Genomic DNA, 27,102 nt, shown 5'->3' with positions numbered 1-27,102 from the left:
TATTGCTCAAAAGTCAGGTGTAACTTGACCTACGTACAAGCACTGTGCAAACAAATCAGGACGAATGCTCAATAAATAGGTTTTCTAGAGAGGCCCTGAATCAGCCAAGCCAGGAGGTCGGGATCATGCCAGAAGATGCAGCTCCAATTATAGAGCAGCAACAGCCAGACACCAGACTCCATGCAAAGTAGTATCCAAGTCAGGGACAGGGGGAGAAGGAGTGAACCTGGTCTAATTTCATGCAGCCCAGTAACAACAACAACACCGTACCCATCTCTATAGATCACCCTCTCGGAATCCTGTCTTGTTCTGAGTCATGTGAGTGCAAGTAGCTACTACATTGTGAAGTCATATTGAAAAAAAGCTGCGCAGTGAGACACATGGTGGGAGGAGCCTGGGGAGAGAGAAACACAGCAAGAAGGGAATGGGTGGAGCTAAAGCAAGGGTGGCAGCCACCTTCAAGTGATCAGCTTTGACTTGTGCTAATTGAAGGTTGGGGAGGGACAGGGAGAAAGCATACACAGATATAGGGAAGTAGGTAGGTGTGAGGGAAACTAGAAACAAATATGAGAGAGAGAGAGAGAGAGAGAGAGAGAGAGAGAGAGAGAGATGGATGAACTGGCTCAGAAAATCAGGAAGCATGCTAAGGAATCCTGCAAATTCTGCACACATTTGTGGCCTCAAAGCCTTTTTTTTTTAAAAAAAAGGTAAAGGACCCCTGACAGTTAAGTCCAGTCGCGAACGACTCTGGGGTTGCGGCACTCATCTCGCTTTACTGGCCGAGGGAGCCGATGTTTGTCCGCAGACAGTTTTTCCAGGTCATGTGGCCAGCATGACTAAGCCGCTTCTGGCAAAACCAGAGCAGCACACGGAAATGCCGTTTACCTTCCCACCGGAGCGGTACCTATTTATCTACTTGCACTTTGACATGATTTCGAACTGCTAAGTTGGCAGGAGCAGGGACCGAGCAATGGGAGCTCACCCCGTCATGTGGGATTCGAACCGCCGACCTTCTGATTGGCAAGCCCTAGGCTCTGTGGTTTAGACCACAGCACCACCTCAAAGCCAATTATCCCCAAGGAAAACAGTCTCAGCAGAATGAGGGCTGCTCTACAGGTGTGGGGAGTCTTTGGCCCTTGAAGAACTATAGTTCTCATCATCCATAGCCATTGTCCATGCTTGCTGGGGCTGTTGAGATTCATTCTTTGAATGCAGGAGACTCCAGGCTCTATCTCTAGCATGTCCTGTCAAAAAGGGTCACCAAGCAGGTAATGGGAAAGGCCTTTACATGAGACCTTGGAATGCTGCTGCCAATCACAGTCAACAATACTGAGCTAAATAGTTAGAGCTTCCTTCCTATGGTCCTATAAGTAAAGATGGCTATGATTGGGTTGCAATGTGAAAAGAAGAAGCACTAGACAGACAAGAGAAGACCAGCATTCAGAGACTTGCCAGAGAAGCAAATTGGAACCAGGAAAAAGAGCAGTGGTTTTCAAACTTACTAATCTCAAGTTTTAGTTTTCCAATTGCAAGGACCCGATTTCACATTGAGATATTGTCTAGTGCTACAGTCACCAGGTCACTTAAGCATTTGAAGAATGGAGGCTACATCCTTCAAACATCTGAAAATGACTGAGCCAAGGCTCAGGTGTTATTATACACAATTATTATATTATACACTATTGTATGCATGCAGGACTTATTAAACAGCAATCCAGTCCAGCAGCCATCATATTGCACTAATTCCTTCCAAGTGGTCCAAGTGACCTGTGGGAAACAGAAGGCTCAGCTAATCAGTTGTCAGCAGCCGCTTCTTCAGATCAGTTTGCTTGATACTAGAATTCATTATCCGAACAACCATTTGGGGATCTTGCAGGTGCAAGTCTGAAGTTTAAACACACACACACACACACACACACACACACACAACCATCTTGCATGATGACATTCTTTAAGAATATCAGTTTTAATGGCTGGGTTACAGGTGAGAATTTGGACCTTGATTTAGAGTCCATTGATATCAATGTAGAGCTTCTAGTTCTAATTAATAGACTTTGGGACAGACACTTAATTAAGGAGGTCTCAGCAAGAACTTTCCCTTACCCACTATCAATAAGGTAAATAAAGAAAAAGTGTGTGTTAATTAAAGCTGAGCCAAAAGTTCTTTGAAGAAAAAGATTTGGTTCAAAATGGGACGACAGGCAAAAGGTTTACAGCACTTTGTCAAAATGTACCTATGTGCCTGGCTCAGACTACACATAGGCCAACATCACATCCCAGCACTCCTGAATTGCAACATAGTGTTGTAGTTACCAGTTCATTTAAGCTCCTATAACAGATACAAGCCGGCTTCCAAGGGTGAGGCTCATAGGAAATACAGTGGTACCTCGGGTTAAGAACTTAATTCGTTCTGGAAGTCCGTCCATAACCTGAAGCTGTTCTTAACCTGAGGTACCACTTTAGCTAATGGGGCCTCCCACTGCCACCGCATGATTTCTGTTCTCATCCTGAAGCAAAGTTCTTAACCTGAGGTACTATTTCTGGGTTAGCAGAGTCTGTAACCTGAAGCATCTGTAACCTGAAGCGTCTGTAACCCGAGGTACCACTGTAGATGGGGTTCATGTTGTCCACATCTGTCATTTAGAAGAGCAAGGCCATAAACTACCACAACATCAACCTCTGAGGCCCTTCTTGTATGTCTGCCAGTGTGATCGGTGGCACAAGAGAGAGAGGGAGAAATTTGATGTCATCCTATTTTGATTGTTCTGTCAGTGCAAGCATTTCTGATTACCAGATAGAATTATCCCCACTTTCCTCCCACCGTAGGACGCGGGTGGCACTGTGGGTAAAACCTCAGCACCTAGGACTTGCCGATCGCATGGTCGGCGGTTCGAATCCCCGCGGTGGGGTGCACTCCCGTCGTTCGGTCCCAGCGCATGCCAACCTAGCAGTTCTAAAGCACCTCTGGGTGCAAGTAGATAAATAGGGACCGCTTACCAGCGGGAAGGTAAACGGCGTTCCATGTGCTGCGCTGGCTCGCCAGATGCAGCTTGTCCCGCTGGCCACGTGACCCGGAAGTGTCTGTGGACAGCACTGGCTCCTGGCCTATAGAGTGAGATGAGCGCACAACCCTAGAGTCTGGCAAGACTGGCCCGAACGGGCAGGGGTACCTTTACCTTTTTTTTTCCTCCCACCGTATGCTGTACTGGGGGGTTCTCCCATCCCACCAGAGTGGATTTGGTGGAGTCATGAGAGGTTCAAGGTGAGAGAGGGGGAGGGGGAAGGGAGTTGTGGGAGGCACCAGCTGGGGAACGCCCAAGTGAGCCACCTGGAAAAGAAGGCTCAGAGCCAGGGGATTGGTGGTGGGATGACAATGAGTGGTCAGAGGGAACAGACTGGGAGGAGGCGGTGTTGGAAGCTGAAGAGGTAACAGAGTTTAGTGAGAAGGAAGAGGTTGTGTCAGAGGGCAGTCCAGATTGAGAAGCAGAAGAGGAGTGGGACCAGAAGACAGAGATGAGGCAGGCTACTGAAGAATCTAGGGAGTCTCCCCCTCCTGCTGTGACCAGCTCCCCTCTCCCCAGTCTCCCAGGACATGCAGAGAAATGTAGAAAGCAGAGCAATGAGAGGCAAGATGATGGAGCCTTAGGCTGCTGGGAAATGAACTGAGGAAGGAGCCATAGAGAAAGGTGGGAAAGCAGGGACCTTCAGTCCTCACAACTGCTTCATTTGGGAAAGACCTACTGGGAAAGCTTGCTGTGATCACTAGGCTCACTGGTTTGTTTCTCTGAATTTTAACTTCACTGGCATCAGATGCTTTGTTGTTTTATTGCTGACCTAGGCCTGACTCCAGCTCCTGATAGTAGCCCTTTGGCTAGAAAAGGTTCCCAACCCCAGCAACATGATTTTAACTTTCTAAAGTGCTTCGCTTGCTTTAAATGGTATTGTGCTGATTTGATTAGGTGTTTTATAATTGCTGGGTATATAAGTTTTATTTATCAGCATAGTATGATGATTTTGTAATATGTTTGATGTTATTTGCAGAGGGTAGTTGAATATTGCACACAGAATCCACCTTATGAGAGTAAATGCAGTAAAAGGCGGCTTGTCCATCTTTTAAATAGAACCAATGTGGCATTAATGTTGCAGTTCTGTTTTTGGATTAACAAGCACTTTGAATTTTATACCCTTACTGCACAATCCTGCAGTTGTCTAGTCAGAAGTAAATCCCATGGAGTTCAGCGGGCTTCATTCCCAGGTAAGCGAATCTGCAATTGCAGCCTTAGCAGTTTTGCATTCGGCAATGGATATTTGCTTGTCTTTGAGGCTTTTCTTTTTTATGTATCCAATAGAAAGGAAGTTTGCATTCAGGGTCAAAGCAGAGTTCAAGTGCAGTGCTCCTTCTGTGCTGTGTGCATGGCAGCCCGCTGATACAAGGATGACACGCTCCCGCTGTCTTTCGTTATTAATCATTAGTGGTGGTGTTTGTGTGCTCCAGTAGAAGGCAGTGACCCCAATCAGTGTCGGTGAATAATTGTTCGAGATGCTGTACAAACAAAGAAGACAGAGATGTTGCTCCAGAGATTTATTGGAGATTACGTGTGTGTGTGTGACTAGTGGGTGATGTCAGGGACTGAGAGGGAGGGATGCTGGGTGGGGGTGCGAGTGGAAGATACACAATATAATTATTATGGGTTAGTGGTTAGATTATGAGGCTAAAATGGGAGAGACCTGGCTTCAAATCCCCATTCAGCCACAAATTGCAGAAAAATGAGGAGAATTAAGATTAGAAAAATGAGAAAATGAAACTACTGAAATAGACTGATCTTTCCATCTCTTCTCAAATGCTGGTCTGTCACGAGATACTGTAATCTGGGTGGCTGTTTCAGGAAGGAAAGAGAGAAAGGAAATTCTTCCTGAATGCTGAATTTTGTCTGTTTATCCACAAACTACCAGGAAATGCAGAACTGCTATTTCATGGTGTTTTCTTTCCCCTTCAGTCTTTGGGGAGGGAAGACAACAATAGGGTTGTTGTTGTTTTTTAACCAAAGGTAGAATTCAGAGTTAACTTCAATCCATCTCAAATTTGGAATCCACAGCAGGCTCAAATTAGGGATTCCCAGAAGCTATTTGAATAAAGTTACTCCTAGTCTAAGCAAAACCCTCCATGACTCTCAGATGCCTTGTTCAAGCAGGGGCATCCCAAATGTGTGGGGCAGGTAGGGATGCAAAATTTGACCCACCAGGCATCCTCATTTGGCTTACCGGGCCATTTCCCTCAAACCATGCCCATCAGCCCCATTTGTGTCATATATGAGATGAGGTGTGGGGCAGGTAAGGGTGCAATTGAATCAGCTGGTCTTGCAGAAAGATCCACCATCAGCTGATGGTGTGGAGTTCAATCCAGATTGTGACAGTTCCTAATGTGGAGGCATTCCCTTTTTGGGGGACACTAGTCAACACTGCCTTAGTAAGTGGTAATGTATATATCTGAATATTTGAAGTATATATCCAGTATATCTGAAGGAGTGTCTCCACCCGCATCATTCTACCTGGACACTGAGGTCCAGTGCTGAGGGCCTTCTCGGTAGTGGTGCCCGCCCTGTGGAACGCCCTCCCACCAGATGTCAAAGAGAAAAACAACTACCAGACTTTTAGAAGACATCTGAAGGCAGCCCTGTTTAGGGAAGCTTTTAATGTTTGATGCATTATTATTGATGCATGATATATTTTAATATTTTGTTGGAAGCCGCCTAGAGTGGCTGGGGAAGCCCAGCCAGATGGGCGGGGTATGACTAAATTGTTGTTATTGTTGTTATTATTATTATTATTATTATTATTATAGATATCCCTTGAGGTTAGACAGGGCTGGCTGTTGGAATAGAAAAGAGCCTGGGCTCACTGCTACACCACCTATTCTATTTTATTCTAATTGGAGAGCCAATGAGGTGAAATGGTTAAGAGTGTTGGACTGTGACCTGGCAGGGCAGGGTGCAAATCTCCACTCAGCCATGAAGCTCACTGGGTGATCTTGGGCCTGTCACCACCTCTCAACCTAACCTACCTCATAAGGTTGTTGTGAGGATGAAATGGGAGAGGAGGAGGAGAGCCACATCCAGCAACTTGAGATCCGTTTTTATTCACCACCTCTCCTCCAAGGAGATTGAGGCAGCATGCTTATTTTTTGCCCATTTTATCTTCACAACAACCCTGTGAGGTCAGAGAGAGAGAGAGACAGAGAGAGAGAGAGAGAGACAGACAGAGGATATTTTGTTTACTTCAATACCATCCAGGTTGCTTCTTGTTGGAGTGGATCAAATGTCTGTTTTATGACAGTCCCCGTGGACCCACAATCATGAGAGGTATGTGGCCATCTGATTTGACTTGGTAGAACAGCCATGCCCTGAGAAAACCCTCTTTTGGTAGTTCAATAAGAGTCATGAAATAGAGCCATTGTTCTCATGTCTCAGCCAAGTGCATGGTGCAAGGAGAGGGGGAAAGGACTTTATCAGCAGCAGCCCAGAAGCTTCAGTCTGCTGTGCGGATTGTTTTACTGTGACAGTCTCGAACAATAGAAGCAAGCAGGGAAACATCTTTCTCATCCAGCAGTCAATACTAGGGTGGGATGCTGCATTCCTATCTCCCAGGGAGAGCAAAATCAAACCTTGGAGGCAGCCTTGAAGATGAAAGGCTGCTTTGCACAAGTTTCCAGTGACCCTTAAACACAGAGGCAGAGGGAAGAAGAACAAATTGCTGTTAATTTTGTTCTTTAGTTTCTTTCTTTTTTTAATAAGCACAAATGCTGAAGGCAGCCAAGGAATACAATGGAACCCTTATGTGTATGTGTGCACGCTAGCATCGTATTTGCAGCAGAAATTGGTTTGGGGTATTTTCAGCTTGGAGAAGCCCTCCTACAGAGAGGAAATTCTACAGAAAAAAGCACCCCTCTAAATGCTGCTGTTTATTACCAAAGGGTTAGAGGAGCCCATTAGATGTAACTAGAGGTGATAAGAATTAAGAGGGGATGCAGAAAAATGTGAAACTGGCATTCTGAAGCTATCCAGCTCAGCATCACCTACTCTGACTGGCAGGTCACATTTAAAACCAAACCTACTGAACTCTCACTTTCCAAAATAATATGCAAACCAAAACACAGCCATCCTTTGAAACTTACTCTTTGCTGAAATGCAGTGCAGGAATCCAGCCAAGTAATGTGTACAATAATGACCAAAGAAGGTTAAAGTGTGCATTATAGAAAATGCATTATATTGGGAATGTCATCACAATCATAATAGTAGTGTTTTGTATAATAAGACAGTGGTACCTTGTTAAGTACTTAAGTCGTTCCGGAGGTCCGTTCTTTTTTTTAAAAAAATAATTTTTATTAATTTTTCAACACAAATATACAATCTTATCGAAATTTCCACAAATTTAGTTCTATTTGGACTTCCTTCAGCTTCTCTGACAATCATCCATATTTACCTCTCAATTACGCATTTCTTTTTTTTTTTAATGATATTTATTAAGGTTTCCAAGAAAATAATTACATAAATTAAAAAAGAAGAAAAAGAAAGACAAAAGTAAAAATAAAAGAAAAAATACAAAATACAAAAAAAAGATAAAAAACACTTTTAAAAAAATACATCAGTCTTTCCATACCTTACATTCATTTCCTTGTTTCCCTGACCTCCTCACGCCTCCCTTTTTTGTATTCTAATTCAGTTAGTTAATTCAGCAATTTCTTTCCCTCTTTGTTTTTATCTTAGTCCTTTAACATAATATATTATAACTTTGGATTCTCACCTGTTAACAATCCATTTTTACATACACCTTTATAACATTGCTGCTTAAACCACTTAACTTCATTCTGACATCCTTCTAACATTCAATAATTTTGCAATATTTCTGTAAATAGTCTTTAAATTTCTTCCAATCTTCTTCCACCGACTCTTCTCCCTGGTCTCGGATTCTGCCAGTCATTTCCGCCAGTTCCATGTAGTCCATCACCTTCATCTGCCATTCTTCCAGAGTGGGTAGTTCTTGTGTCTTCCAATACTTTGCAATAAGTATTCTTGCTGCTGTTGTGGCATACATAAAAAAAGTTTTGTCCTTCTTTAGCACCATTTGGCCGACCATGCCCAGGAGAAAGGCCTCTGGTTTCTTCAGAAAGGTATATTTAAATACCCTTTTCATTTCATTATAAATCATCTCCCAGAAAGCCTTAATCCTTGGGCACGTCCACCAAAAGGTGAAAGAATGTACCTTCAGTTTCTTTACATTTCCAACATTTATTATCGGGTGTAATGAGTATGGGTTGCTCGTGCGTAAGTTGCCGCCTCTCCTGGCTATGTTGCCTTGTTTAAACCTTTCTGTCTGGACAGCCCTTCACTTCGTGGCTGCCTCAGTCGCTAGCAGAATCCGTCAGTGGGCGTTTCTTAAACCTTTTCCAACATAAAAGTTGTTTGACGCCAAGTCTCCTCCTACTCTCCCTGCGCGAAAGCCTTCTGCGCAGGGAGGGCGTGGGTAGCGGAGGACCCGTGCTCTCTCCACTGGTGTCCGGTGAAGAGTCCTGGAGCCCTCTCACCGATTCCCCCATCTGCCCCCCTTTATCTCTGGTGTTGCGCTGATTTGCTTCCCCATCTGCTGAGCTGCCTCTCTCCCTGCTGGGCCCTTCTCCAGCATCATTTGAGAGCCTCCCCTCCGCCTCTAGCTCCGATGTCAGTTCCCTGACATCCGGCAAATGATAGATTTTTGCAAGCTTGACTGGTGTCATGTACCACCTGTATATCATTTTCATAATATTCTCTCTTAAGGCATTACATGCTGTGAATTTCATACCTGTGGTCCATAACTGTTCCCAGTCAGCCATCATTATGTTATGTCCAACATCTTGTGCCCATTTAATCATAGCAGATTTCACCGTTTCATACTGTGTATTCCATTTCAACAGCAAGTTATACATCCTTGACAAGATCTTAGTTTTGGGTTCTAGCAGTTCTGTTTCTAATTTTGATTTTTCCACCTGGAAGCCAATTTTCTCAATTACGCATTTCTTCTGTTTATATTGCCATTAAACTTCCCTCCCACTTCTATTTCTTTTTAACAATATATCTCAACTTTCACAGTGCTTCTTGAAACCCCACTAGTGTTGTTCGCACATCACACATTCTTTTCAGATATTCAACAAATTTCCCCCAGTCCTCGATGAACTTTTGGTCTCGAAGATATCTAATTTTCCCCGTTAGTCTGTCCAGTTCTGCATAGTCTGTCAGCTTCAGTCTCCATTCTTCTATCGTCGGTATTTCCTCTTGTTTCCATTTCTGGGCCAGAAGAATTCTTTCTGCTGTAACTGCATATTGGAAAAGTTTACAGTCCTTTCTTCTTATTTCCTTTCCTGTAATCCCTAAAAGAAAGGTCTCTGGTTTCTTTACAAATGTATATTTTAACATCTTTTTCATTTCATTATATATCATCTCCCAGAAACTCTTCACTTTCTTACACTCCCACCACATGTGATAAAACGTTCCTTCTTTTTCCTTACATTTCCAACACTTATTACACGTCTTATACATTTTTGCTAATTTTACCGGTGTGATATACCATCTGTAAAACATTTACATAACATTTTCTTTTAATGCCGTACAAGCAGTGAATCTTAAGTTCTCCTTCCACAGTTTTTCCCAATCCTCAAACTGTATATTGTAACCAAAATCTCTGGCCCATTGTACCATTACCGATTTAACTTCTTCATCTTTCATATTCCATTCCAACAATATTTTATACATTTTTGACAAAATTTTACAATCATTATTTATCACATCTATCTGAAACTTTGAGTCTTTTTCTGCATAACCACTTTCTTTAATGTCTTTTTTAAACATTTCATTAACCTGAAAATAATACAACCAATCATAAACATGTTCTCTGACTTGTTCATATGGCTTTAGTTTCCATTTTCCTCCTTCTTTGGTTATCAATTCACCATATGTAATCCAATTACCTCTCATATTTATTTTCTTTACACTCATAACCTCTAATGGAGACAACCAGTGTGGAACTCTTGGTTCTAATAGGTTTTTGTACCTATCCCATATTTCTATTAGTGAACTCCGGAATATGTGCTTCCCAAAGCCTGTATGAATTTTCTTCTTTTCACACCATAAATACGCCTGCCATCCAAATCTGTTATCAAATCCTTCTAAATCTAGTAGCTCCTTCCGGAGGTCCGTTCTTAACCTGAAACTGTTCTTAACCTAAAGCACCACTTTAGCTAATGGGGCCTCCTGCTGCCGCCGCACCACCAGAGCACAATTTCTGTTCTCATCCTGAAGCAAAGTTCTTAACCCAAGTTACTATTTCTGGGTTAGCGGAGTCTGTAATCTGAAGCGTATGTAACCTGAAGCATATGCAACCCGAGGTACTACTGTATATGAATACAAACAGGTGAATATTAGAGAAATTCACACGAAAATGCTGATGAATTTTCAGGATTACTTTTTTTAAGAATTTCAAACTGATGTTGAAATAACGAGAACAGAAAATGTGGAGAACAGGATAAATGAGAAACTGCAGTTGACATATTCACCCATGCCTAGTCGAGAGCACAAGCAGACAGAACTCTTACAGAAGTCTTGCATACTCCAGCATATTCTATCCCCCCCATCACATTCCAGAACTCAATAAGCACTTTGACCTGAGCAGGACCCACAATTTAATCAGACTGAACTTAAATTTAAACTAAATTTCCTTTTAGGCATAACTCAGTAGAAACTTTACTATATATAACAGTGGCAAAGTTAGAATAATTGAATAATAGAATACTGAACTCAAAGTAGAAAGTCACATGGCTATGTTCCCTTAAGCATAACCATCTGGTAGTGTTTGAAATGGGTGGTAAAGTTTTCTTGATGTATTAATGTTGTTTTTGATTAAGCAACAGAGCCACCTAAAACACATTTTTGTGGTTAGGAATATTATGAGGAAATGCACTGAAAAAGATTGCATGAATGTGAAGACATGTAAAGAACCCAAAAGCAATTTAGGATGAATGCTTATTGTGATATAATCACACCGTAAACAAATCAGAATGAATGGTCATTGAAGAGCAGACATAGTCAACACACTGTGCAAGCTTTGTGCAAGCAAATCAAAATGGATGCTGAATAAACAGTTCATCTGGAGGAGCCCACATTTATATATAACAATATCCATAGAGAAACTAGAAGGAAAAGTACCATCCTTGTGACGGCAGCTAATGAACATCAGTGGTATATCAACAGTCTTATAGCTACTGTCAAAATATGGTTGTGTAAATGAGAGTGGAGTACTAGTTATTTGAAGACAAAATTCAAATGAAACTCAGCATGAAGATACTGAATTTATTGCTAAGTATTGTAATGTTCAACCCATCTGTTTGTATTGGCATATTTTCTCATTTCAATACATCGGGCTAGGATGCTAGTGAAAGCCACACAGATCCTTTACATATAAATATGGAATGAAAATAGAGAAATGTAAAGATGATGATGACGACGACTGCTAAATCACTGCATAGTTCCAGCCGTGTCTGATGCTGTGCAGGTGAAAAAGACAGTGTTTGTCTGCCTAAGGGACAAAGCTGTATCTTTGTCATTTTGCAGTTGAGCTATTGGTTGGGCAGTCAGCATGTATCAGCTTGGTCTTAGGGAGGCAATTTAATGGAAGGTGAAAGGTCAAAGATAAAAATATAAATCTGAGCTCCTCTGCCTCCCCTCCCCCCTTACTGCCAAAATTAAGGCTCTAAGCCTCCCAGGGCAGAACTCTTATTTGCTTTGGGCTTCAATTGTTTACTAGTCCTACTCAGTTGATTTATATACAGCATTTTTCGGAAACCTAGGTAAAGGTAAAGGGCCCCCTGACCATTAGGTCCAGTCATGACCGACTCTAGGGTTGCGGCGCTCATCTCGCTTTATTGGCCGAGGGAGCCGGCGTACAGCTTCTGGGTCATGTGGCCAGCATGACTAAGCCACTTCTGGTGAACCAGAGCAGTGCACGGAAACGCCGTTTACCTTCCCGCCGAAGCGGTACCTATTTATCTACTTGCATTTTGACGTGCTTTCAAACTGCTAGGTTGGCAGGAGCAGGGACCGAGCAACGGGAGCTCACCCCGTCACGGGGATTCGAACCGCTGACCTTCTGATCGGCAAGTCCTAGGCTCTGTAATTTAACCCACAGCACCACCCGCGTCCCGCTTCGGAAACCTACCTTTACTCAAAGCAGGTCGCGCACACAACCACACCCAAATATCGTCTAAATACAGTACGATGCATAAGGAAATGTATCATACCCCTACTACATAAGACTAAAAAGTAAGTAATTAACAGTTCATTTAACACGCATGAAAATGTAAGTGACCATAAAGGTTAAAAAAAAAAACATTAACTTCAAAAGGATCTCTAATGCCAGTAATGTCAGTGCATATCCATGCTGCTCCCAACCATCTTCTATATGTCAACCCAAAGTTCCAGAACCATCATGGCCTTCTGAAAGCTGGAGGGTGAGGCAAAGCCATCTCCTGAGTAGACACATTAAAGGCCATTGACCTAAATTAGGCATGTTCATTAATTTCTATGGTCTACTCTGGCTACCACTCAATGTCTAGGGCATTTTAGTTTAGGGGTGGGGTGGGGAGAGATATGACATTGGCATGTTGTGGGGGAAGTGGTTAGAGATAGTTTTTTCTCCTTCTGTCATAACACTAAAATTCAGGGGTGCCAACTTGAATAAGATATTGGGGGAAACAACTGCTGCCCTGCAAAACCAATCACATGACATAGCACACACACCCCATGTGAATGGCAATGGCCATCAACATCAGAGGGCTGCAGCCCCCTCAAATATTTTCTTGGGGGAGTGGTGAAGGGACCTTGGCCCCTGGGAGTTGGCTCCTATGCTAGAATTCATTGACACCAATGAAGCTGAATATTGATATAGGCCAGACAAAAGGAGGTACTTCTCTGCACAGTGCATAGTTAAATCATGGAGTTTGCTAGTACAAGAAGTAGTGATGGCTGCTAGCAAAATGCCTCTGAATGCTAATTTCTAGGGAACGTGAGCAGGAGAGTGTTGTTGCCCTCACGTTCTGCTTCTGGGCTTCCCATAGACATCTGGGTGGCAACTGTGGGAACAGGATTCTGGACTAGATGTGGCTTTGGTCTGATCCAGTGAGACTCTTCTCATGTTCTTAAGTTCTATATATCATTAAAAAACCAATTAAACAAATTCATGGTGGATTGGTCACTGTGGGAAAACAAGATGCTGGAGTAGGTGGAGATGTTGTCTGTTCCAGCTGGGCTTTTCTTACATTCTTATGATCTTAAAGTCTCAGGTTCCATCCTTGGCATCTCCAGATAAGACAGAAGGGCCTGGGAAGACTGTGGTTGGAGACTCTGGAGAGTCACTGAGAGTCAAAGGAAACAGCACTGAGCAAGATCTTCTGACTCCATATCCGTGAGCTTCATATCCCCCATTGCTTGAATTAAATTGCATGCCATAGTATCTGTAAATCTTGCTATCTAAAGGCATCCCAAAGTCAAGTGCATTTATACTGGCAATATAATTCTTTTGAATCTTAAAAAATTAAAAATCAATGTAATTATGAACTGAGTAGTAGATCTGTGCTGTATAATTCCAAAAAGATTGAAGCCAACTATTTAGGGGAATTACATTAAGTATGTCCTGGAGGTGAGGTTGGAAATAATTGCTAAGAAGCTCGTTTAATGGTCTAACATTGAACACTGGTGTGACCTTCTGTACCTGGGAGCTCGAGACTAATTAGAAGGGAAGGGAAATTGGGGTCCGAAAATCAATATAAATTATGCAAACTGGACAAAAATGCTAATGGGATAAACCATGGACGACAAAAAAAATAAAAAAATCTTAACACAGCTTCATTGACTAGTGTCGTGCTATCATTATGCTTTTAAGGAATAATTTCTGAACAGAAGTCTGGAGATCTTTACTGCTAATTTGCTTGCAGAAAAGACAGTTCACAATCTGCTGCTACCTCTGCCAAAAATTCTGTCTTCTTCCATTATCTCACTTCCTAGAAGGCACATGGTAGATGGAAAAATGGGAGGTGTGATGCCAAAACACAATTTTTCATACTAAGATATTACAGAACTGTGTCACTAGAGAAGCTAACAGTCTTCCACTATCCCCTCACATGGGTAAGTCACATGTAAGAATGCTGGTGTTCAACTTCCTCTCTTCTTCCCTTCTTTTCTCTGCTATGACAATGATCCTTTCACTTGGGACTTAACACCAGTGAGAAGCCCTGTCAGTTTTCAGTGACATGAGTCCTAGGAGCATTAATATATAGTACTTTAAAAAATATTCTCTTTTACTTTCCTGCAGAAATCATCTTTATCATGTAAATTCTTGACTGGTCTCCTTTTCAGAGCCATAGGCTCCCAGAGACAGTTCAAAAGTAAAACCTGGGAGATGGAGAAGTTTCTGTACTCTATCTCTTTCTCTCTCCCACTGGATAGTAGGATGAGGCATGACTGCTGGCTGAGCATTCAGGTGACACCACACACTCTTCCCTATGTGCTTTTATTCCATCACAACACCCACTGTGAATCCAACTCCAGGGACTGCCTTCAAGGTTCTGAATACTGTTCATTGCTTACTTTTTCTTCATGTGTTTCACAGTGTGCTCTCTGACAAAGACAGTTGATGGGGTCAAGGAGAGAGGCTCATCTCTACTCCACCCGCAGTGGCTAGGATACAGTCAGCTGTTCCCTGTAGAGATGCCCATCTGCTTCTCTTAGACAGGCCCTTGCATCCTGGCAAGCTCATAGACTACCAAGACCTAGGGGTAAACATCAGAGGAAGCGAACCACATCTCAGCAAATCCTGTATTATGGCCCCAGATTCATGAGCCAGGGGAAAGGAGTGCAAGGGCTCTGTAAGACAGCCCCCCCTGCTGGATGGATGCAAGTAGCTGTCCAGAAGAGAGGAGGAGGAGGAGAGGGAAAAGAAAACACATGTAGGAAGAGTGCAGCCAATCAGGGATAGAAGGAAACTAGCAACGTGTGTGGTAGGACAGAGCTTCCACCCCTCCACCAGGGTCACTGTGGCTTACCTAGACATGGGAGGGTTGGTGATGAGCTCAGGGTCATGAAGATGGACTGGTGGGAGCACCCAATGGGTAGGGGGACTCCCACTGTTACAGCTGTGAGACCTTGCCCTTCCAAATGTCAGGGAAATTCTGCTTGGGGGTTCAAGTGTGGAGGCTCACACGAAACGCACTATATAGGCAAAAATATGCCATCTTAGCTGCTCATCCTCTAGCCCAGTAGTTCCCAATTAGGGGTGTGGGGAGCCCTGGGGGTCCACGGAATGCACCCAGGGGTCTGTGGCCCCATCCCTTGCCTCTCCCCCAACTAATTTTTTTTGTCATTTTTGCATGGTAATATCACAAATTTTATGGTCTGTTTTAGCGCTGTGTGGTTTTTCAATATATTGGCCAAAATCGGTTTTGAAATCACACCGCAATAACAATTTTGACCCAACAATACGCAGCAATATATCGCTCCTCATGTGAGGGAGAGCAAGGCAGCCGATTTCACACAATGATCTCAGCCAATAACGGCGCTGGTCTGAGCTGCCTTCCCTCATGCTAAGGGAAAACAGGGCAGCCAATTGTGAGGCGCTGTCTTCCCCTCATGCTGATGGAGGAGAAGAAGAGGAGTTTGGCTTTGATATCCCACTTTATCACTACCCTAAGGAATCTCAAAGCGGCTAACAATCTCCTTTCCCCTTCCTCCCCCACAACAAACACTCTGTGATGTGAGTGAGGCTGAGAGAACAGGGCAGCTGATTGCTCTCACTTCAAGGCACTGGGGCACTACCTTCCCCTGGCACTGAGGTGATTCTGCTTCCTCTCTGACTTCCAGTCTGTGACTGCTCCTTCCCTCATCCCCATGCCTGATCTCCGATTTTAGACATCATGATATATTGGAATATCATGATGTTTAGCGGCTGATATATCACGGTGTTGAACACCAGATATTGCTCAGCCCTTGTCTGGTTTTTTGGTATACCTAAATTCCTTTGCTTATTAGGGGCTATCCCACATTTTGTTCAAAAAAATGCTTTGCAGAGGTAACTACCACAGAGTTGTCAAAATTTTCAAAAGTAGGAGGTCCGTGGCTTGGCTTTTGAAAAATAGGGGGTTCTCAGTAATTAGCTAATTGGGAACCACTGCTCTTGCCCAATCACCTTTCTGCCATCCCAGCACCTCCTTGCCCCTTCATCCAACTAGTCCTTGAAATGCAAACTTATTCAACCTATTTTCACGGTACCTATCAGAACCCTCCTTGTAACTTCTTTAGTGTTGCCCCCCCCCCCCCAGTTTAAGGTTCCCCCTTAACTGGTCTTTGCCAGCTTTGTAGTCAGACCTCACTCTGCCATATGTGACACTCACAGGTAAGCAGTAGCAATGCTAGTGTTGGGACAATGGACCCATGCCTCATTCTCATCAAATGCACTAGTACTGCTAGCTTCTAATAAAGGAAAGTCCTATTGTGTGGTTAGCAGACAACAGAATGTTGATGTCAGCCATTGACTAGACCTGCCATAAATTTAGGGAACCTGGTCTACTGCCCTTGCCTTCCCCACAGTACATTACTTTCAGCCTTTTTAACTTCCAGCTCTAATCACTGCCAGGAGGGACCCTGAGCTTAAATAAACACATGCCAGGGCTCAATTACTGTAGGGCTGCTGATGACCCCAGCCTGGCCCAGATAAAAGTAGGGGAAGAGGCCATTTCATGCTATCAGGTTGTTGGGATAGTTTTCTCTAATTAAACTGGAAAACGAAAAGAGGGAAGGTTTCGTGTGCTGCTTAACAGCCCAGACATCAAAGCAGAGGCATTATGTTCTCCATTGTAGAAGATACAAGGGAAGAGCTAGGAACACTTCAGTCACTCTCAGACATAATAAAAAGGGAAACAGAAGAAAAAGGAAGGAAAGTGTGTTAATGTATGAAAACAAATGAAAATAAAAAGAGTCTTGCTCTTAGCAGTGCTTGTTACTGTCACAGCTGTTGCCTTCAAAAGAAGATCTAACAGTTGCTTGGCACCCATGGAAAGAGGAAGCACTGTATCTGGGTCCCAAACAGCATCTTGCTAAGGTCAAACTCTCTTTTCGTGAGAAAGCCCAACCTCCTCTAGGCTTCTCTGCTCATTTGACCACACTGCCTGTTTTCATGACCGGCTCAGAAGGGGGAGTATGAAAGGCAAAGCTTGAAAACAGGAATCAGATTAAGCAAGAAGCTATAGCAAGTTCATCAGTACATTAGTGCAGAGCAAGGGAATGAAATAGCCGAGTCCAGTTTTTGGTGTTGGGTCAAATTTGGCCCAAATTATTGTATTGGGGGAATACCCTTCTGGTCAAAAGATCTGTCCCTCACTGTCAAATAAGCAGATATGATGATGACCAATGTAGATGGTGCACATTGGAACTGGTGGGGCAGACAGCATGAAGGCCAATATTAGGTGGAGACAAAGACAATGAGAGGCAGATGGAGGCAACTAAACTTATCTTCTTCTTTAATGAGTTCTACAAAGGCAACACTGAAATTCAAAAGGAGGATGCTAACTGCCAGTGTCACCTCTTGGATTTTGTTGAGGGCAGACTCAAGTTGGACAATGCCCTGTTCAGCCTCATGGACCAGCCTTCACTGCTGATGACACAAAGCATATTCCTTCAGGGTGAGTGCTTTACTCCTAATTGTTGTTTGGATATACTACAGCTGGAGAAATAGGTGGGGCAACAAATCACAAACAAGTATTGAAAGTTTTCTTTCAGTTCCTCATAAAAGCTACAACCTGACCAATTTAACAGAAGCCAAAATTAGATGGGGACGGTTTGCTTTATGGCCTCCTGACATTCCCCCACCCCCTTCTCCTTCCCCTGACTGAAAATTAATACTGCACAATGGGCAATTTAGATTTCCATGCATTTAAATGAATTAACCTCTGGAAATAAGCACAGACCTTTTTCTCTTCCTTCTTTCTTTTTTATCTACAGGAGAAGTGGTGACCCCTGTTCAACACACACTCCTTGTCTCCCTGAACTTCTTTCTGCATCCTGCAGCAAAGAAGACTGAAAGGAGGTGGCCTCCATTTTGACTTGTACAGTTGTCAGGCATGGAGGAAGAGGGGGGAAATGCAGAATTGAAAGTATGCACGATTGGGAATAGTATGGTAAAAGGAACAAGACACTGACAAAAACACAATTTGATGTTTATCTTATTTCACAATATTCTCTGTATAATTTACATAAACACACACACTTTTGAATAACTGACAGCTTGATGAGTACTAAAAAGGAAATGGGGTTTTTTTAAAAAAAAAAATCTTCCCTGAAGGAAAAATACCTCAAGGGAGAGGAGTGATTCGTCATCCATTTTGGCTATCACTCATTTCTCAGCCTAAACAGTTACTTCCCAAGGGGCTCCATGATTGATCAGAAGCAGCAAGATCCCCCCCCCCTTGCCTGCCCCAAATCTCTTTCCTTGCAATTCCTCCCACCAGCTTGTTTTCCCTCCCTCTCCCAGGCCTGTCTTTACTAGCACTATGCCTGGGGCTCTGTGAAAAGATGGAAGCAAAAGAAACAAGCCTCTGGGGGAAATGTGTGACGAAGCTGTGAGGCACTGAGATAGAGAACAAGAGGGCTGGTCCTCACGGAGCGCCAGAGGCGACATCCATTCCTCTGGTGTTACTCACAAATTCTCACATGCCATCCCAGCAGTGTAGGTGGGGGCAGGATGGAGAGATGAAGAATAAGACCTCTGAGAAGAAGAAAGGAAGCGTTTCAAAGTGGAAATGCTGCCAGAGAGATAGGTTTTGAAGCTCTCTAAAAGAAACAACTCTATTTGTAATCTGGCCCAGCTGCACTTTGTGGCACCCAACTCCTGTGGGAGATCTGTTGGACAGTTATCCTGGCCACAGTTACCTATCCCCTGGTAATCTGCAGGTTAGACTGAACAGGACACAACTGTAGTGGTGCAGTTAGGGGATGTGTTGTCGTTGTTGATGAAGATGACTTTCTTAATTTTGTTTGTGAATTGCTTCCCACAAGGCATTCCCTCAAAGCAATTCCCTCAAAGAATCCTGGGAATTTTTGTTTGATAAGGGTGTTGAGAATTATAGCTTTGTGAGGGGGAAACTACAGTTCCTGGGATTCTTTGGTGCACAGTGTGTCTGATGTGCACAGCATGTATATGGTATATAAAGGTAAAGGGACCCCTGACCATTAGGTCCAGTCGTGGCCGACTCTGGGGTTGCGGTGCTCATCTTCGTTTACTGGCCAAGGGAGCCAGCAGCCAGCTTCCAGGTCATATGGCCAGCATGACTAAGCCGCTTCTGGCGAACCAGAGCAGTGCATGGAAATGCCATTTACCTTCCCGCCAGAGCGGTACCTATTTATCTACTTGCACTTTGATGTGCTTTCGAACTGCTAGGTTGGCAGGAGATATGGTATGTATATGGTATGTATATATATATGGTATGTATGCAGACTGAAAAGGTTTCTTGAATTTTTTGGACTCTGGGAAGTAATGATCTTACAGCTCCTTCCCCTTTAAATGGTAATAAATAATGTGTATCACTGCACTTTCTTCAAAATGCAACCCACTGGCTTCCATGTATTTGGTGGCCCACCTGCAGATTGTGGTGAGTGTGGCCTTGTACCTCTGCCTCAGAATCCTTCCCTGATGGCACCACTGCTCTGCTCTCAGAAGCTGTTAATGGGATAGGCAGAGCTTTTGCCAAGCACCAGCATCACTGCAGCTTACTTGTGTAGGGTTAGGTCAGGTTGGTAGCAAGGTCAAGGCTGTGTGGCCACACCACCCCAACTTGCCACCACCATTTCTCAGTCCTACTCAGGTAGCCTGCAGCAGTGCCAGTCTAAGAAGTCCAGCACCATTGCACAGGTCAGTTCTAACCATTGTTTTCATGTTTCTGGTGAGTTTGGTACATTATAGCTTCTGCTGGTCATCACTGTGGCCTTATTCAGTACAGCCATGTGTTTGTTTCAAAGCATTTGCCATATTTTGGGGAAAATAAGAAGGATTCTACAAACCCTTTTTAACTTCTCTGAAGCAAAATTTTCTTTCGCTGTTTTAAACCTCTTTTCCTCCAGCACAGTCTTCATTAATTTCCCAAGAACATTCACGTAATTGAGTTGCTTAGGCAAGAATCTTCATGGAAAGCAAATTTAAAAGTTGCTTATGTTTGGAATTTTATTTTATTTGGGTGCAAAGTGGATTTTCAATGCACACTTACCAATATGTGTGTATTCCAGAGCCATGAGCAAAAATGCGTTAACAAGATACACTTATCTTGCTCCAATAAAGCAAACAGAAAATTGGGAGCCCCTGAAGAATGTAGGACTGTATAAATCCATAGGAAATCCTGGCTGGTATCCTAAGTAGATAAACTCTTCAGGAAGCCATCTGGGCTTCAGCTGTACCTGGGCTGAATCCATAAACCCAACAGCACAGTCTCTGAGGAGAACATTTCCATTCTTTCTGTGCAGGCAAATAATTCATTTGAAAGGTGCCTCTTAAACTCATTTACATAAATAAGTCTTAACAGCAGCTTTAGCCAATTCACTGAGGTTTTATCCTCCACCTATTCTTAATTGCAAGCAGCCTTCACGGCCCTGAGGGTGGTACAGAGGATCTTGCTACCAGGCAGACACAATCTGTCCGTGACAGAATAGAAAGTAGTAAGGATGTAAGAAGGCAATGATTTCAGTTCCAGCCCATGTTCATAGCATGCAGCACCATTCTTGTTCTCCTGCAGTTTGCCTTCTGGCAAAACCCATGCTATTCAGTTCGCTGTCTGCTATAGTGGAACTTTATGTAATTAATGTTGTGATTCAATCCCAAGGGTGTTGCATTTTGATGCAAAGGAAATGCAATGCAAATAGGAGAGGGTCATCGATGACATACCGTTTGGCAACTGAAAACAACAACAACATCAATAGTGAATACCGACTGTATTCACTGGGTTGAAATACCAGCCAAACATGAGATGAATAAGCGAACATTGGCAATGTTTGCTCCCATTTCTGTTTCCATTGGAATTCTTTGACAACCATAAATGTAGCACCTGGATCTCTTGACAGCACATAATCAAAATTGCATGTTGCAGTGACATGGATTAATATTGCCATTATGAGGGTAAACTAGACATGACAGGAACAGTCATTTTTTAAATAAAAGTAATTTATGTGTTGGTTCCATTCGCATAAGAAACAGCAGGTGAGTAGGATCTGATGAAAGGGTTACATGTGAGGATGGATGGAACAGTCTGTTTTGACCTGTGTCACTTTTACGTGTGTTCACTCATAAATCAATTTTTACTTCTGCATAAATCCACTTTTGGGGGGGAAACTATGAAAATTTACATTTCAATCTTTAATGTCTTTTTTGTTCTCAGGATGTACTTTTCTAATGAAAGAAATGCATTTTCTCTCAAAATGTGCTAGAAAAAACACCAACAAAAATCTCTACATGAATTTTAAAATGCATTTGGTAAACCTTTGGGGACAAAAACCTGATTTGGAATATTTGTGAAGTGCAAAAACCATTGATAACTAAGTTCTGATCCCTGCATGACCCCAAGAGGTGTAGATCAGGCTGCCTTATATTGAAATTCATAAAGAATGTGCCCCTTAAGCATCTCTAATTAGAGATGAAAAAAGAGATGCACCCTTCCCTGTCTTACCACGTAACTGCATTCTGAAGCACATTTCTCCAGACCAGCTCATTCCAAGCTGGGAATCCCCCCCCCCCCGAATAATTGAAAGGAGAGAGGGAGGGAAAGGTAGGTCTTCCCCCACATTCCCCTTTCAGTGAAAGTATTAGATACTTCCCTGCCACTCTCTCTCTCTGGCCAACATGTGCAGCAAAAATAGGTGCATTGTCCCTTTTAATTCATCTCAATTGTGACGGCTTTCATCATATAACTTAAGGATGAGGAAACCATGACCATCCAGAGCTCTCATAAGCCCAAGCCACTGCAGTCAATGATGAGTCTATCACAAGTTCTTTGTGATATCATTCTTGGCCTGAGAGAATGAGACCTGGCAGTGGTCCTCAGTGAGTATAGATTCACTCAAGATGGAATGTCTTCTAGTGCTGGTATCTTCAGGAGGCAACAACAGTGGCGGCAACCTGAAGAATTGGAGTCCAGCAACATCTGCAGGGCATCGTATTAACTATCTTGGACTTGGATTGTGCAGTCAATGCACCAATCCATGTTGCATTTCTTTGAGATCCTCCCCAAGCAGGTACAGAAGAAGTGTCTCATTGTCGTTTTTAACAATCTCTTAATAATATGTCTGAAGGTGGGATTAGTGATAGAGCACTTAATTTGCATGCAATATTTTCCAAATTAATCTCTAGGATTGTGCTTGCTGTTTTGTTTTTTTGTTTTTAAGGCCTCTGCACGAGACCCTGGAAATCCTTAGCCAATCTGAATAGACAATATGGGGCTAGAAAGTCAAATAATTTGACCTGGCATATGGCAGTTCTCTGTGTACCCATGATAAACTTGGGAGCAGGCAGCTGATCTGTACTCCATTGCTGGCATATTAGATAAACACATTAACTGGTCAGAGTTTAGGCAGAGGTTCATTTAGGTTATAGTCACTGTGTATCAGTCAAATCACCAGCAAAACACCATTTTTAAATGCCACCATTGGAAGGAGGTCCCCATTGTGAAAAGTGTATTTAGACAACTGTAGACATCAACAGAAATAAGTGTGTGCACATTAAGCCCAGTCCTGGGTTCAAATGTCTCTTTCTACTACTGTTCTGTACCCCCAGCCTACCTGACAGCAAGCCCCGCTGGTGTATACAGTATGCTAACTCCAAAGTCCATCAGTCAGGAAACACAGTCCAGAGTTAAACCAAAATCACAGTCCCATAGAGGTTCTGGGGCTACCATGCCAAGCTCCATTAACATGTGTGGTTGAGCAGACACAGTACCTCAGCTCTCTTGCCTTTTATCCCTTGCATGCTGATTGCAGCATCTGGGTTAGATGATGAAGTTTGTGACCTTCACCTGTTCTGAGCCTACACCTCCTCTCTGAGCTAACAAGCCCCACCTGGACTGTGGGCCTTTGCCTGCCTCATCCTCCCAGAGCGTACCTCCCACTGCTCCTTACCCCTCAAAGCCTGCCATGTTAATGGAGACAGGGGCGTCTCTGGCTCTGATGAAGGACCCTACTCTTCTGGTCCCTGCACATTGAACTCTATTCCCTCACCATTCTCTGTCATCCCGTGTGTACTTTCTACAACACCAACCTCTCCTTTCACATCCCTGGCTTGCCCTGGTGGGTTCCAGTTATGGCTGCACCCCTCACCGGGATCTTTTTCTTCCTCCCCACTGTCCTGCCAGTTCATGACAGCTACACTGATTCTCTATAGCTCTAAAAAATTATTTGAATAAGCGGGTTGAGGACTTTGGTTGTGACACACATTGAAGCATTCACAGACCAACATATGAAACTGTCAACGTATGAAACTGCTTTCCAAGATAGAAAAGCGGTTTTCGGAATCAACCCACAGCTACTGGATAGCAAGTTTAACAGAACTTATGAAACAACTGATGACAGCCAGTGTAACGAGAGCAAGAAGCATCACATGGGAAGGAAGGAAATGTGTGTTGATATGGGTGAGTTTATGGATTTCACAGCTCTTGGCATTAATCCAGCTGCAAAGTTCTCAGTACCGTTTTCTAGGTGGTTGACCTGATTTGAGCTGAATTAGTTCAAGCCTTGCTTTAAAGAAGGAATATGGAGTTTCCTATAGTATGTATTGAAGGTACTGTCAACTTAAGAGGTACCTACAGGAAGAGCAATGGGCAGCGAGGCAAATTTAAAGGGCTCTTCCTTCCATAATTGATCATAGAGAACACTTTTCATCTCTTTCGATATACATCTTCTTGCCTAAGCCACGCTGATACATGTATACATCGTGTGCGTGAGAAAGAAAGGGAGACTGATGTGCCTGCTTTTGCAAGGAGTGCACCAGAGTGTAGAGACAGACATTCGGGAGTTAGAAATGAAATAGATTTCTTTTGAAGTGGCAAACTTAAAACATAGTGAAAGGTTAGAATGATTTAGAACACCCGAATGAGAGTGGCCACGCTTGACTGTTCTCAGAGTACGTGTGATGTGACTGCACATGCAGAGTGACTGCAAGGACCACGACGATTGTGCTACACGCAGCAGCTTCTTGCATGCTCCTCCTACCACTATGGGGACAGATTCCTACTTTGATATACAAGAGAATTGAATAGGGCAGCTTCTCCTTTATTGCCAGAGGTCCCATCTACTTAACATAGCTATACTAGAGGTGGACAGACTTCAAGCTTGTCGGATCCCCCCATCCCTGCTGCAACCCCAGGATCCACACTTAGTGTTTGGAGAAAATGGTGCCATAATAGGGTAAATCAACATGAAATCCCCAGAGCTGGCTCTACTTGTTAATGGTTTCAGAACTCACAGAGTTAAAGAGTTCTGGTGACGTCTCTTTCCTGAGGCGTGGTTAGAAACACTTAAGGGAGGGGTTTGACTCCGTGTGTTTCAGTCTGACTCTCGGACGCCATGCGAAAGGGAGAATGTGTCAGTTCTCGCCAGGTCTGAATTTATGGTGTTATTCTACATGATTAAAGACAAGAGTAGATAAGGACTGCCTTGTGTCTGCTCTGATTTATTCCACACGTGCTGCACTTTGCTTCTCACCGCTGTGTTTCGCTCTGCTACCGGCAAGAGAAAGAGGCCTGAGGAGGACTTTTGCAGGAGGCACGGAAGCTAGCAGAGTTACGCAAGGGAAGTGCGCCAGGCTCCATGTTCAGCCTCTGTTTACACTCTTGTCCGGTGTAATCCGAAGACTACTTAACCTTTTCTTGGGAGAGAACATGAACCTGCATTTCAAATATCTTATTGGTCAGCTGTTGTTGGCAGCAAGGCTAGTAGCAGCAAGGTGGTGAACATTTCTGGAAGGAACATCAATTGCCACGTGGTATAAGAATGCATGGCAATTAGCTTTGGTAGAAAAAATTGACTAACAAAGCTTGCAAGGGGATTGAAATGAAAGGACATATTTACAATGGACTGGTATATGTTTATTACATATACAACTAAAGAAGATACAGTGGAACCTCCCTCATGATACAAAATTTTCTGGCTAGGGTATATTAAGCTATATTTTGTTTCTATTTATTTGGATAAGTGAATGGAATTGAAGTGTCTGAAGGGTTACTAGCCTCACAGTTGTAATCTCCTGGAAAGGGTGGGGTTGATTTTGCTTGTTTCATTGTTCCTCAATTATTTATAAGATGAGAAAACAGTAAAAATAATATTTTTAAAAGAAAAAGGAGCAATTATTATTATTATTATTATTATTAGTCACAATCCATTAACTGCGTAACATTAAGGAACAAAGCAACTCTGAGTGCATCTCAGCTCAGTCAGAGGGCCTTCTTGGTAGTGGCGCCTGCCCTGTGGAGTGCCCTCCCATCAGATGTCAAGGAAATAAACAACTACCTGACTTCTGGAAAACATCTGAAGGCAGTTTTTAATGTTTGATGCATTTATTGCATTTTAATATTCTATTGGGAGCTGCCCAGAGGGGCTGGGGAAACCCATCCAGATAGGTGGGGTATAAATAATGAATTATTATTATATTTCAGAACCAGAAGTGAATCAAGAGTCCTGTCTCTCATATATGCATCCATTCTTGATTTTCTCCTAGCTTTCAGTCTCACAGAACTATAATTCCCAGAGTTCCCTGGGAACAGAGATTGACTGATTGATCTATGACCAGGATGGCTAGGTCGGAAGCATTGGGAAGGCCAAAAGTTCCCCTTCCCTGCTCTACATTGCTGGCCAGAGACCACTTGCTTGCAGCTGTTTTTTCCTCCTCCTCCTCCTTGCTTCTACAAAGCCTTCATTTTAGTGATGTGTCTTGAGCTGTGGAGCATTTAGGCAATTTTCCACAATAGATCTAATGGTCTTATTATGGCCCCCTCTCTTTTAGAGGGTTATGAGCATTACTTCACTTACTGCAAAACATGGCATGTCAGCCCCACCTGCTGAATGAGGCCCTGGATTTCTGCCCCAAAGTGGGAGCCATGATGTGCCCCATTCTGTGCCCCATTCTTGGTCCCTCATGTCTATCCGACATGAGAGCTTAGAAGAGCAGGGGTCAAAACCCAGTAGGTGACTATCTGAAACAGACCAAACTTTATATGATATTGAGAGCCAGTGTGGTGTAGTGGTTAAGAGCGGTAGTCTCGTAATCTGGGGAACCGGGTTCGCGTCTCCGCTCCTCCACATGCAGCTGCTGGGTGACCTTGGGCTAGTCACACTTCTTTGAAGTCTCTCAGCCCCACTCACCTCACAGAGTGTTTGTTGTGGGGGAGGAAGGGAAAGGAGAATGTGAGCCGCTTTGAGACTCCTTAAAGGGAGTGAAAGGGGGGATATCAAATCCAAACTCTTCTTCTTCTTCTTCATGTGATAAGAACAGCACATGCTTTCACCTAGAAGCCTTTATACAAAGTTTCTCCAAATCCTGTATCAAACTATATTCAGTGGTGAATTTGAAGTTCTGTCCAGATGGTTGGACTTACCAGTCCATAACCCAACTGTATCCAGTGAACTTGCATCTACCATGGCAGGCAGAATATTGACTCAAATCTCCTACAATTCCCTAAACTTGCATTACCACTCCAGCATTGTTTCTCCATAAAACCAGTAATTTACCGCCGGTGCTGCTGCTTATGCAGGTCAGAGATCATCCCATCTAGGGGACAGCAACTATATCATATGACCTGGGCCACACATTTCACATACTGCATCCTACAAATATTAAATATTCCCTAGAGGATTTGGAACTAATAATCTCTGAGCAGCCAGTGTTCATCAACATGAAGCCATGTAGGAAGCAGCTGCTGTATAAAATAGCTTTTTCGCTGAGAGGTCATTATGAGCCGATTTGCTATTTGTCTCTCAACTAGCCTCACTGGTGTAGGGCTTTAGG

General features: G+C 43.3%; 1 long non-coding RNA gene across 1 annotated transcript; it reads left to right on the top strand.

Moving 5' to 3' along the window:
• Nucleotides 1-14,700: 14,700 nt before the first annotated feature.
• On the top strand, nucleotides 14,701-18,257 carry LOC308476050. The gene is made up of 3 exons (XR_013985656.1): nucleotides 14,701-14,939; nucleotides 17,599-17,752; nucleotides 18,072-18,257. It is a non-coding gene; the product is annotated as an uncharacterized lncRNA (long non-coding RNA).
• Nucleotides 18,258-27,102: the final 8,845 nt, after the last annotated feature.

The sequence above is a fragment of the Podarcis pityusensis genome (genome assembly GCF_964106645.2).
Source record: "Podarcis pityusensis genome assembly, chromosome: 4".
NCBI lineage: Eukaryota > Metazoa > Chordata > Lepidosauria > Squamata > Lacertidae > Podarcis > Podarcis pityusensis.
The sequence above is the reverse complement of the archived record's forward strand: the minus strand, read 5'-3'. Positions and strand labels throughout refer to the sequence as shown.